The sequence below is a fragment of the Onychostoma macrolepis genome, chromosome 03 (genome assembly GCF_012432095.1).
Source record: "Onychostoma macrolepis isolate SWU-2019 chromosome 03, ASM1243209v1, whole genome shotgun sequence".
Classification (NCBI taxonomy): domain Eukaryota; kingdom Metazoa; phylum Chordata; class Actinopteri; order Cypriniformes; family Cyprinidae; genus Onychostoma; species Onychostoma macrolepis.
This window is the reverse complement of record NC_081157.1, coordinates 6,274,356-6,286,356: the sequence shown is the minus strand read 5'-3', so window position 1 is coordinate 6,286,356 and position 12,001 is coordinate 6,274,356. Positions and strand designations below refer to the sequence as shown.

Genomic DNA, 12,001 nt, shown 5'->3' with positions numbered 1-12,001 from the left:
ACAGTCTGCTTGGTCCCTTCTTGTAGACCGCCTAAGTGTTAGTTAACAGTTGCTGCGATGGCTTTGTATTAATCCAGTATTGGTAGTGGATGCACAGGAAACTTACAAATGTGGGGACTGGGGTGTATGACTGCAGATGGCCTTTGCATATATCTAAATCATTTGTCTTTTTTTTGCTTGTGTAGATGGGATCATGAAATTTGATTCCACAGCCACTGAGGACTGCATCAAGGTGAACGTGTCTGATTCTGCCTCCATTGTGCTTGATTTGTCTGGTGCCCTTGTGATGCCACTCAGGGCAATTTATTTTTGAATAAAGATGGTAAAGGCGAACTTGAATTGTGATTTATTTGTATGTGTATGCATGTTTCCAGAGCGTGGATTACATGCTTTCTGTGCCAGTTAATTTTCCTGTAGCTTTGTTTGGCTCAGCAGCTAGATTCAACAGGAAATGTGTCTCCAGTTATCACCCGATGCTGAGACAATCAAATGGAGTTTTTTGAAAATTATCTAGTCCCATTTCAGAAGGTGGCATACAGTTCCAGATAATTTTCCAAAAACTCCATTTGATTGTCTCAGCATCAGGTGATAACTGGAGACACATACAAAGGTGTAAAGCATTTCCTGTTGAATCTAGCTGCTGAGCCAAACAAAACTACAGTTATAGAAGTTAAGTAAAAATTATATATAAAATAAGTCTAAATTTGACGTTGAAAAGACGTCCACAAACGACCACATTTGGACTATAAATAGCCCTTACACGGACGTCCCACGGACGTCAATATATGACGTGCTGTAGACGTCGCCTGGCGTTACAAAACAACCCCTTCAGTGGACCTAAATTGGACGTCCAAAAATAACATGGAAAAGACGTCACTCCGACGTCACATGGCGCTGTGGGAATATAATAATATTATAGACAGTTAATCTGATATTACTTTATTAATTAGTATAGTTCATTTTCTTAATATATATTACCCTTACTCTTATTTCCTTGTTCTTGTTTGTATGTATAAGTTAAGCAGTAAAAAAAAAAAAAAAAAAAAAATTGTCTGAGTGAACGCAGGCGACAGACCAGCGGAAGATCGCCGTAATGCACTGTATATGCACGCACGACAAAACAGCGCGGCGGCTAGATTGGCCATGCATTTGGGAGTGGTGGCTGGCTTGACCGCAGTGTCGTGCCCGGGCCGAAATGCAGAGCTCTACTGTGTTGGTGTCAAGAGAGAGACCGGAAGTTTGCCACTTGGCCTGACATCAGCACGTTGCTGACCAATCAGCATGAGATGAGAAAACGAAAGTGAAAAGAAGAAATTACACCAGCTCGCCATTTTAAACAAATGAAAAAGAAACTGGAGAACAGCAAAAAAATAGCACAAAAAAATACAACATAAAAAAACACCAAACTTCAAACAACTCATCCCAACATCAGACACTCAACACAGCAGTTCAGAGCAGGTGAAAGTAGTAAGATCGATCTACAAATATAATTTGAGGTGAGTGTTTCTTCTTTTTCTTGTTGTTTTCATGTATGTATCATTCTCATTGGTCACTTTGTGCTTCTGAGACTTTAATGATGCGCTGAAGTTATTTGAATGATTTTATTTAAAGCTCTTCATGTCATGTCAGTGAATGACAAAGCTGAAAGCTGCCCAGATAGATTTTCGGTTAGATTCTGGATTTCCGTTAGGCCAGGCATACACTGTTATTTTTGTCCGATTTTGAGCCGAATTTTGACTCGTGTGACTTTTTTTCTTCAGTGTGAATTTCAGCTTTGTCCTGCAGTGTTCGTGCTGTGTACAGGGGAATGAGAAGCGATTAGCCTCCCGACCGGCAAGATGAATTTCTGACATGTCAGAAATGTTGGTCGCCCCTCTTGAGGGTATTGCACAGTTGAAGCAGCGATAGGAATCGATTGCCCTATAGCTACTCAGTGTATTTTCCCTCTGCAAAAAAAAAACATTTAATCTTTAATGCAGCAAGAAATAAAATGAAAAGAGGGAGATCTTTATAAGTTCCATCGCTGTTAAATAGCTGCCATTTGGCAAACTGCTGCTTACCTCTAGTTCCCGTTACAGAATGGATAAATCACATGTTAATGCCTTCCAAGCAAACTAGGCATATACACCTACTCCTCTTTCATTAATTTACTTAAACATTAATTGATTTGTTTATACACAAAGTTATTTACTATTTACTCTATTATTATCACGGGAAATGTGAAGCATTATCCATTTTTTTGCAGTTGGTGATAAAGTCAAACACGTTGCAAAATTAGGAGATGACGAGAGACAAATCTCTTTCAACATATGCTGATGACGGTATTGAGTAATTTTCTTTAAAAAAATCTCTTGTGGCCAATATACATAGTGAAAGAAAGAAAGAATTGAAGTATTTAGTGTTAAACAAGTTGCTTTTGGCCTTTCATTGTCTGAAAGGAAGCTGCTCTTATTTTCATCGATGACTGATTATTACATTGTTCGGATATAGGCTATTAGACTGTTAATAATTTTAATTATAGACCTATTATTATATAATAGATCTAAATGTTTTAAATCATTTTCAATGAGGATTAAGCAAATTTAATCTTTTACTATCCTTGCTGAATGATAATTTAACAATATTAGAGCTCAGCTAGAGAAAAGAGCTCAACTAGAGCAAACACTTCATAATTATTATTCAGAAATCTTACACTTTATTAACTATTTGTCCACTGTTACGTTGAAATTAGTATATTTGACCAATTTTGGATTTACATGACTCCCGTGGCCAACTGTAATAACATAATCGATTGGTATTTTACTGAATGTGAGCCAAGATCGGCAGTACAAGACAATAACTTGTAAGCACAGAACACAAGACTGCTCTTTGCAATGAAACAATAATTTATTAAGCTACTCTAATATACATGAATTACTGTTACTGCTAATAAATTCGGTGATCATTTCCTCACCTTCATGTCCTTCCAAACCTGTATGACTTACTTTCTTCTGTTGTACACAAAAGAAGATGTTGTAGAATGTTACCAAACCATTTTGGTTACCCTTGATTTCTACTGTATGGACAAAAATTTCTTGAATTTCTCAAATTATGTTCCACAGAAGAAATAAATTCATACAGGTTTGGAATAACATGATGTTGAGTAAATGATGACAATTTTCATTTTGGGGTGAATCTCCATTTAAGAAATGTATTATTTGTAAATAATAAACACCTAATTTATATAAGACACTGATATTTATCTTTAATCAGGCCCTTTTTGAATTAACATTTTACTTCAATTAAAATTCATTAGAACTAAACATCTAAAAAGAAATAAGTCCTTGCTTATAATCCAGAGTTTAGCTGACTAGTATTAGTAGGATGCTGGTCACAAGAAGTAAAAGTTAAGTTAAGTCGTGACGTATTGTCAAGTATGGTGACCCATACTCGAAATGGTGCTCTGCATTTAACCCATCCAAGTGCACAGCCTTACTCCAGTGCAGTGGGCAGCCTTACTCCAGCGCCCGGGGAGCAATTAGGGGTTCGGTGCCTTGCTCAAGGGCACCTTAGTCATGGTATCGAAGGTGGAGAGATTCCTGCAGGAGCGGGAATCGAACCAGCAACCTTCAGGTTACAAGCCCGACTCCCTAACCATTAGGCCACGACTACCCCTACCTCATTATTACCATGGTTTTTAAAATAAGTAATAAGTAATAATAAACTAAAATGTGTAGTTAAAAACTACAAAACACCTTCTATGAAATTAAAAAATTCTACAATATGTAATAACAGTAACATTTATAATAAAAACATTTCTGCCATTTCTGTTATTTGTACAGTGTTAACTTCAAGTTAAACTAGATAAAAAAGTTTGTAAAGACTAAATTTAAGTTGGCTTGAGAAAGAAGTTTAAAAAAGTTTTCAGTTTGATATAGTTTGAGGTTTAAAATAGTTTTACAAAGATAGATAGATAGATAGAGAGATAGATGCTAAGGACCTCAGAGTGGTTGCTAGGGTGTTCTAGGAGGTTACTAGGGTGTTGCTATGTGGTTGCTAGGGTACTCTGGGTGGTTGCTAAGGTGTTGCTGTGCGGTTGCTAAAGTATCCGGGCTGGTTGCTAGGGTGTTGCTATGGTACTCGGGTGGTTGCTAGGGTACCTGGGCTGGTTGCTAAGGTGTTGCTTTGCGGTTGCTAGGGTACCCGGGGTGGTTGCTAAGGTGTTGCTATGCTGTCGCTAAGGTACCCGGGCTGGTTGCTATGGTGTTACTATGTGGTTGCTATGGTATCCAGGGTGGTTGCTAAGGTGTTGCTATGCGGTTGCTAGGGTATCCCGCTCTGCTTTGACGCACGGCTGACGGATGCATCGGGGAGCGCTGCTTCGCGCTTTTGGAGTATTTGCTTTATGCAGTTTCGCATGCGCTGTAATTTAAAAAACAGCGCCTAATATCGGGGAGATCTCTCTCTTTTTAGCAATCGGCCCACTACTTGAATGGAATGTCCCGGTGCTCCCGATGGCCAGGTGTTTGCGGGCCCCCCAGACCTCTGGGCCCGAAGCACTCTGTCACCCTTTTCCCCCCAATAGTGACGCCCCTGCCTGCATGAATGGTCACATGACATGCGTTTTTGGTTGTGTAGTGTAGACGGCGATCGTTTCTGAAATGCAGCGGAAACGGCAGTGTAAACGGGGTTCATTTTCATTCTAAAAATGCCGTTTTAAAACAAAAACGCACTAGTGGAAACAGGGCCTAAGAGTTTGCAAGGAACATAGAGTTTGGCAGAGTCCTGAAGCTTTAACGTAGTACCGCGGGACACAACGCAACAGAGTGCAGGCGGGTAGAGACACTTGTGTGTGCGGGATGCAGGAAAATAAAATGAAATAAAATAAAATGATTCAAGGGACTCCCGCAAAATAGAAATATCTAAACATAAAATGTCTAAAACATATAAATTGTTATTTATCTGTTGCACAAAAGCAAAAAGAACAACTACTATTAACATTAAAATGATTAACATGCACAAGCTAGGCATAGATTCTATTTATAAAACGTGTTTAAAGGGTTGCGCAATGTAGCCAATCACAGACTCAGCTGTTGATTTCTGGAACGCAATCGCCAATCAGAGGTGATGAAGTTAGAATCCACTCACAGCAGTGCTGAAATTGCATGCTCACGATCTCTCATTTTAACACACGAAGTGTAGACATTGTGAAAGATTCATTGTGCATATGTTCGTTGTGTTATAACGAGTTTGATGAGATCGCGATGAACTGAGATGTCAGCTTTTAGTGATAATAAAGGAAGCGCTGCTTGCATTTTGCCATGCCAAACCATGCATGCAGCAGCCCATGCTTGCTGTTCTGTTAAAAATAACAGTGGTTTGTGAATGTTGATGCTATAGATGCTAAATAACAAATATTTTATCGGAAGCATTTATGCTGGGATGTTGTGGAGCTTAGGAGATGTTACAGAACCATTTCATGTAAATTTCTTTGATGTACTGAAAAAAATCTACATAGATTACTTTTATGTGGGCTTTTGCGGGCGGGAGCGGGAGAAAACATGAATGTCGCAGGCGGGAGCTGGACAAGATAACATATTTCTGCGGGAGTGGGCGGGCTCGGAACAGCATCTTGCGGGAGCGGGACTGAAAAATCCATCCCGGGGTCTCTAGTCTGAAGAGTTCGGGATGGCAAGATTGCTTGATGGTCGTGTGAGTGAGTGCAAGTGAGAGTGCGAACAAGCGGAAAAGCGAAAGAGCAATGAATTGCTTGGGTCATTTTGTTTTAACCACATGGGCGTAGGGTGGGGCCAGGCACCGTACTACTCCTCTTCTTGCATGAATTAACATAATGTTCAGTCCATCACATGGTGAATAACTTTGTGAGATTCTGTTAGTAACTTCAATAGTGTTGTAATACGAATATTGTGCATCCTATCTAAATTCAGTTCATATCAATGTCCTGGAAATAAAATGATCATTCAGTCAGCACCAAACTACTAAAAAGGGTTATAAAACATAGGCTGAACTCCACTGGTTACATAGAACACATAAGAGACTTAAATCAACACTACTTGTGAATATTGTTGCCTTAATGGCAGTACGATTGTCTTTCAATAGTTCTTTCACAAGAGTTCCATGTGATCTTGATTAGCGAGAAAAAGTGTGAGTTTGGAATGTGTAGAAGGAGATGTGCAAATGTCAAGAAGTGTCTCGTGGTATAGATCTTGTGTGTTTGTGTGCCCGGAGAGTGTCACATAAATTTATATTTTCCTGTTTCTTTTACTGTGGATTTATGCAAAGCGGTCAAGAGGTAGCACTAAACCATATGTTGCTTAAATGGCTCTTTAGTTTGCCCAGACAATGGAGTTCTGTTTTCTCCTGATTGGATTAGCTGGGTCATTATACAGAAACGTCCACTTTTCTGTCCCTAGACTTTAAAGAAATATTACAATTGAAATACACATTAGGGTTACAATTTTTTTCAGTGGTGTTACCGCTTAACAAAAGTCTTTTATTTTGAAATTAAAAATCACACTGATGACATCACTCGACTTCCTCCTTCCTATTTTATAAACATTTATGAAAAAAGGCCCATGTTTAGTCCACTGTTTCTTTTCAGTTATGATAAATTTTCTCATTTATCTCATGATTTCATATGAAGCTTTTAGTTGATGTCACTGGTGTGACCTATTTATTGTTAGGGAAATGTAAAAAAACTATAATACAAATGGATTAAACTACTTAATTTAGTGAGTATACCATGATTGACAACATGTAGCTTGATATCTTGCAGCAGACATTTTGTAAAATGCATTTTTCATGAAAATTGTCATTGGTGTTACTGTCACTGGTGTTACCTTCCTTATGGGTAACACCAGTGACGATCAGTATATCAGGTCTAATGTATGTCACTGGTGTTACCTTCCTTATGGATAACACCAGTGACGATCAGTATATCAGGTCTAATGTGTGTCACTGGTGTTACTGTCACTGGTGTCACCTTCCTTATGGATAACACCAGTGACGATCCGTATATCAGGTCTAATGTATGTCACTGGTGTTACTGTCACTGGTGTTATTGTGTTACTGTACTGTTTTTGTCTGTCACATTAAATAAATAAAACATAATCTCCTTATTTCTTGCATTTTCATTATTTTTCTGTAACTCTGACTACATGTGCTGATTTATTTTTTTAGAAATATTTCATAAAAACTTTTAATATTGCTAAAGAAGGTAACACCAGTGACAAAAAATGATACATGTGGTCTTGAAATAATTGCACAAAAAAGCTAAAATTTATATGTATTCATAAAGTCAAAAGGTAATCTAATAATGTGGTCTAAGTTTAAATGTAAACATTTTTTTTGCCATTTTGCCATACCAAAAGTGGACGTTTCTGTAGAATGACCCAGCTATGTTCCAGTCCCCTGAGGAGATAAAGACTTTTGTATAAAATAAAGTCAAACTGGTTCGTAATAAGTGAAGCTGGTAGCACTGTTTATGGAGTTGTTTAATCATCCTCTGCTGAGAGATTCAGTGTCTTCTTTTATTTTCAGTTTATTTTATCTAAGGCTGTGTAGTTGGAAGTCAGTTTTAGTTGTTGCAGAGGTGGGTAGTAATGAAGTACATGTACTCCGTTACATTTACTTTTACATTTATGGAAAATTTGTACTTTTAAAGATGGGTACTTGTACTTTTACTTCGCTACCCTGGGTGACGTTCCTCTCGTTACTTCATTTTAATGCAATACATGTTAACAAGCACATAGTTTATTCCAAGTGCACTTTCTCTTTTATTCCGGGGCAATGCAATACCCCATTCGCAAATGAATCACTCATTTGAGTCGATTCTGTTCAAGGCCTTGATCAAACAAGTTGGCAAAACAGTCTGAATTTGTTCGTGAATCAGTTTGAGCTATTTGGTCAGTTCCCATATGCACTGAATCGTCTGAAGCAGTTTCTCATTCGTACTGGGAAATGTAAGAACACAGATCACATAACAGTCAGCCAAAACCATATCTGCTAATTCTGCTGTTCGCTTGCAATGAAGATCTTGATTAGTTGAAGCCCTGCGTGTGCTGTCATTCATTCATTTCATAATACTTTGTAGTAGTGGTAAGCTGTCATGTTACAACTGTTACGACTGTCATGATTAATGTGAAATGAATGAAAAGTGATTGCGGCATCACATTTTACGTTGCATCAGAATCCTTTTTGAGTGTGGTTTGCAGCGTTGAGCATTATAATCAACATTAATGCTCATTATTACTAGCCTATATCAAGAGCAATAATCATCAATAATGATTTTTTTTTCATGTTATTGCTGCTTGACCATCTAATGAATCCCTGTTTTTTAATTTATAGGTTATTAACATTATGCAATTTTTGTGTAAATATGTGTACACGAGCAGTATCAAACAGTCTGTGTAAATAAACATAAATGCCATGTCAGATACAGTTATTGTTACACCTTTGCAGTGTAAAGATGGCTTTTTTATGTTGGAAAAAAATAGATTGTTCTATAATCAGTTTTTTTGTAATTGATGGAAGTGTCTGGTTAAATTTGACAAAAAGAAAAAATTATATATATATATATATATATATATATATATTTATTAAGATATTATAAATGTTAAATATTACGTCTATTACTTTTACTTGATTAATCGTTTCTATAATTACTTGTACTTTTATTGAGAACAGTTTTTGGATACTCTACCCCCCTCTGAGTTGTTGTGGTTTTTGTCACGGGATGGGTCAAGAGATGAGGCGAGGACTCAAGTGCAGGAGAAAATGGGTCTTTTTAATAAAAGAGAAACAAAAAGAACAAAAACCACCCCGAAGGGGAAAAACAGGCCGGCAGGCAGAGACCACAGTACATGTACACGAACTCACACACGACATGAACCATCCGACATTAAACAACGAAACATCACAGGACTGCAGACACCAGGAGACTATATGGGGAGCCAAACGAGGAGGACACAGGTGAAGTAAATGAAACAATAATGAGATAACAAGGAGGGTGGGGTGAGACAATAGACAGGAAAGCACATGGCACAAACAACAAACAATAAGCCATGTGCTAACACACACAGTGACATCTGGTGGCCAACCGGGGCACACCAGCAGGGCCGTGACACAACCCCCCCTTTAAGGAGCGGATTCCAGACGCTCCACACACTAAAACAGGAGCCAAAAAATGTCTGGGAGGGAGAAGGGCCGGAGGCGGATCAGGGGAGAGATGGTGGGCCAGGCCCATGTAGCGGCAGAGGGGGACCTGGGCACTGAGGCAGTGCCGGCGGGATGGGGACCCAGGGCAGAACCAGCGGCCGCCACAGCAGTGTGTGTGGAGCTGCCACCCTGAAACAGGCAGTGGCTGGCTCCGCTGCTTCGGGGGCCTTGTGAGCGGGCGCCGCCGCCGGGAGGATCGTGAGAGGCCACCGCTGCCGGGAGCTCTGTGAGCGGGCACCGCCGCCTCGAGAGGAACGTGAGAGGCCACCGCCGCTGGAACCTTGTGTGCGGACACCGCCGCTGGGATCCTGTGAGGATCGTGAGCAGCCACCGCCGCCTGAACCTTGTGCGGACACCGCCGCTGGAACCTTGTGTGCGGACACCGCCGCTGGAACCTTGTGTGCGGACACCGCCGCCGACGATCGTGAACGGCTACCGCCGCTGGACGATCGTGAACGGCTACCGCCGCTGGAACCTTGTGTGCGGACACCGCCGCTGGGATCCTGTGAGGATCGTGAGCAGCCACCGCCGCTGGGATCCTGTGAGGATCGTGAGCAGCCACCGCCGCTGAACCTTGTGTGCGGACACCGCCGCTGAACCTTGTGTGCGGACACCGCCGCTGGGATCCTGTGAGGATCGTGAGCAGCCACCGCCACTGGGATCCTGTGAGGATCGTGAGCAGCCACCGCCGCCTGGAACCTTGTGTGCGGACACCGCCGCTGACGATCGTGAACGGCTACCGCCGCTGAACCTCGTGAGCGGGCACCGCCGCTTCAGGACGATCGTGAGCGGACAAAGCCGCCTGAACCTTGTGCGGACACCGCCGCCTGAACCCTGTGTGCGGACACCGCCGCTGGAACCTTGTGTGCGGACACCGCCGCCGACGATCGTGAACGGCTACCGCCGCTGACGATCGTGAACGGCTACCGCCGCTGAACCTTGTGTGCGGACACCGCCGCTGGGATCCTGTGAGGATCGTGAGCAGCCACCGCCGCCGGGATCCTGTGAGGATCGTGAGCAGCCACCGCCTGAACCTTGTGTGCGGACACCGCCGCTGAACCTTGTGTGCGGACACCGCCGCTGGGATCCTGTGAGGATCGTGAGCAGCCACCGCCACTTCGGGATCCTGTGAGGATCGTGAGCAGCCACCGCCGCCTGAACCTTGTGTGCGGACACCGCCGCTGACGATCGTGAACGGCCACCGCCGCCTGGAACCTTGTGCGGACACCGCCGCCTGAACCCTGTGTGCGGACACCGCCGCTGAACCCTGTGTGCGGACACCGCCGCCTGGAACCCTGTGTGCGGACACCGCCGCTGAACCCTGTGTGCGGGCACCGCCGCCTCGGGAACCCTGTGTGCGGACACCGCCGCCTCGGGAACCTTGTGTGCGGACACCGCCGCTTCGGGACGATCGTGAACGGCTACCGCCGCCTCGGGAACCTTGTGTGCGGACACCGCCGCTTCGGGACGATAGTGAACGGCTACCGCCGTTTGAACGATCGTGAACGGCTACCGCCGCCTGAACCTTGTGTGCGGACACCGCCGCCTCGAGGAATGTGAGCGGAAACCGCCGCCGAGAGCCTTGTGTGCGGGCACCGCCGCCTCGGGAGGAACGTGTGCGGAAACCGCCGCCTCGGGAGGAATGTGAGCGAACACCGCCGCCTCGGGAGGAATGTGAGCGGAAACCGCCGCCTCGAGAGCCTTGTGTGCGGGCACCGCCGCCTCGGGAGGAATGTGAGCGAACACCGCCGCCTCGGGAGGAATGTGAGCGGAAACCGCCGCCTCGGGAGGAATGTGCGGGCACCACCGCCTCGGGAGGAATGTGAGCGAAACCGCCGCCTGGAGGAATGTGAGCGGAAACCGCCGCCGAGAGTTTTGTGTGCGGGCACCGCCGCCGAGAGGAATGTGTGCGAACACCGCCGCTGGAGGAATGTGTGCGAACACCGCCGCTGGAGGAATGTGCGAACACCGCCGCCTGAGGAATGTGCGAACACCGCCGCCTCGAGCCTTGTGAGCGGGCACCGCCGCTGAGGAATGTGAGCGGGCACCGCCGCCGAGAGCCTTGTGAGCGGAAACCGCCGCTGAGGAATGTGAGCGAAACCGCCGCCTCGGGAGGTTCGTGAGCGGGCACCGCCGCCTGAGGAATGTGAGCGGAAACCGCCGCCTGGAGGAATGTGAGCGGGCACCGCCGCCGAGAGCCTTGTGAGCGGAAACCGCCGCTGAGGAATGTGAGCGGAAACCGCCGCCTGGAGGTTCGTGAGCGGGCACCGCCGCCTCGGGAGGTTCGTGAGCGGGCACCGCCGCCGAGAGGTTCGTGAGTGGGAACCGCCGCCTCGGAGGAACTGTGAGCGCCACCGCCGCTGGGAGCGCGAGCCGACCACGCCGCCGCATTGACATCAGTTGGGGTTCCTGCACGCCGCATCAGCCCGGGACGCCTGGGAGCGGGCTGGAGGTACTGGGTGCGGCAGATGAGGCTTCTGACGCCTTTGATTGCCGCTGGGGTGCTGCAGCCGTCGGCCAACACTGGAGGTGCTGCAGCCGGCGAGCACTGCCTGAGGCACTCCAGCCACCCTAGCTGGGGAACGTGCCAGGAACTCCACAAATTCCCCAAGCGTCAGGTGGTCCAGCCCCCTCATCCTCCACCATTTGAGGGGCTCCTCAAGGGCACTATTGAAAAGGTCCTTGAGGGCCGCATCATTGTACCCCAAACCCTCTGCTGCTCCACAGAACCTCAGGGCAAACTTCCTCACGTCAGTACCCTGCTGACGGAGGGAGCTCAGGGCCT

The 12,001-nt window shown here is 44.9% G+C and overlaps 1 protein-coding gene across 4 annotated transcripts in view; it reads left to right on the top strand.

Annotated features, from left to right (window-relative positions):
* The first annotated feature begins 1,142 nt into the window (after positions 1 to 1,142).
* Positions 1,143 to 12,001, top strand: part of LOC131536643 (NACHT, LRR and PYD domains-containing protein 13-like) — a 57,573-nt gene continuing 46,714 nt past the window's right edge. For all 4 annotated transcript variants that reach the window (XM_058769678.1, XM_058769677.1, XM_058769675.1 and 1 more), the window contains exon 1: positions 1,143 to 1,496. The gene's annotated coding sequence lies outside the window, so the exon portion shown is untranslated. The remainder of the gene's footprint in view (positions 1,497 to 12,001) is intronic.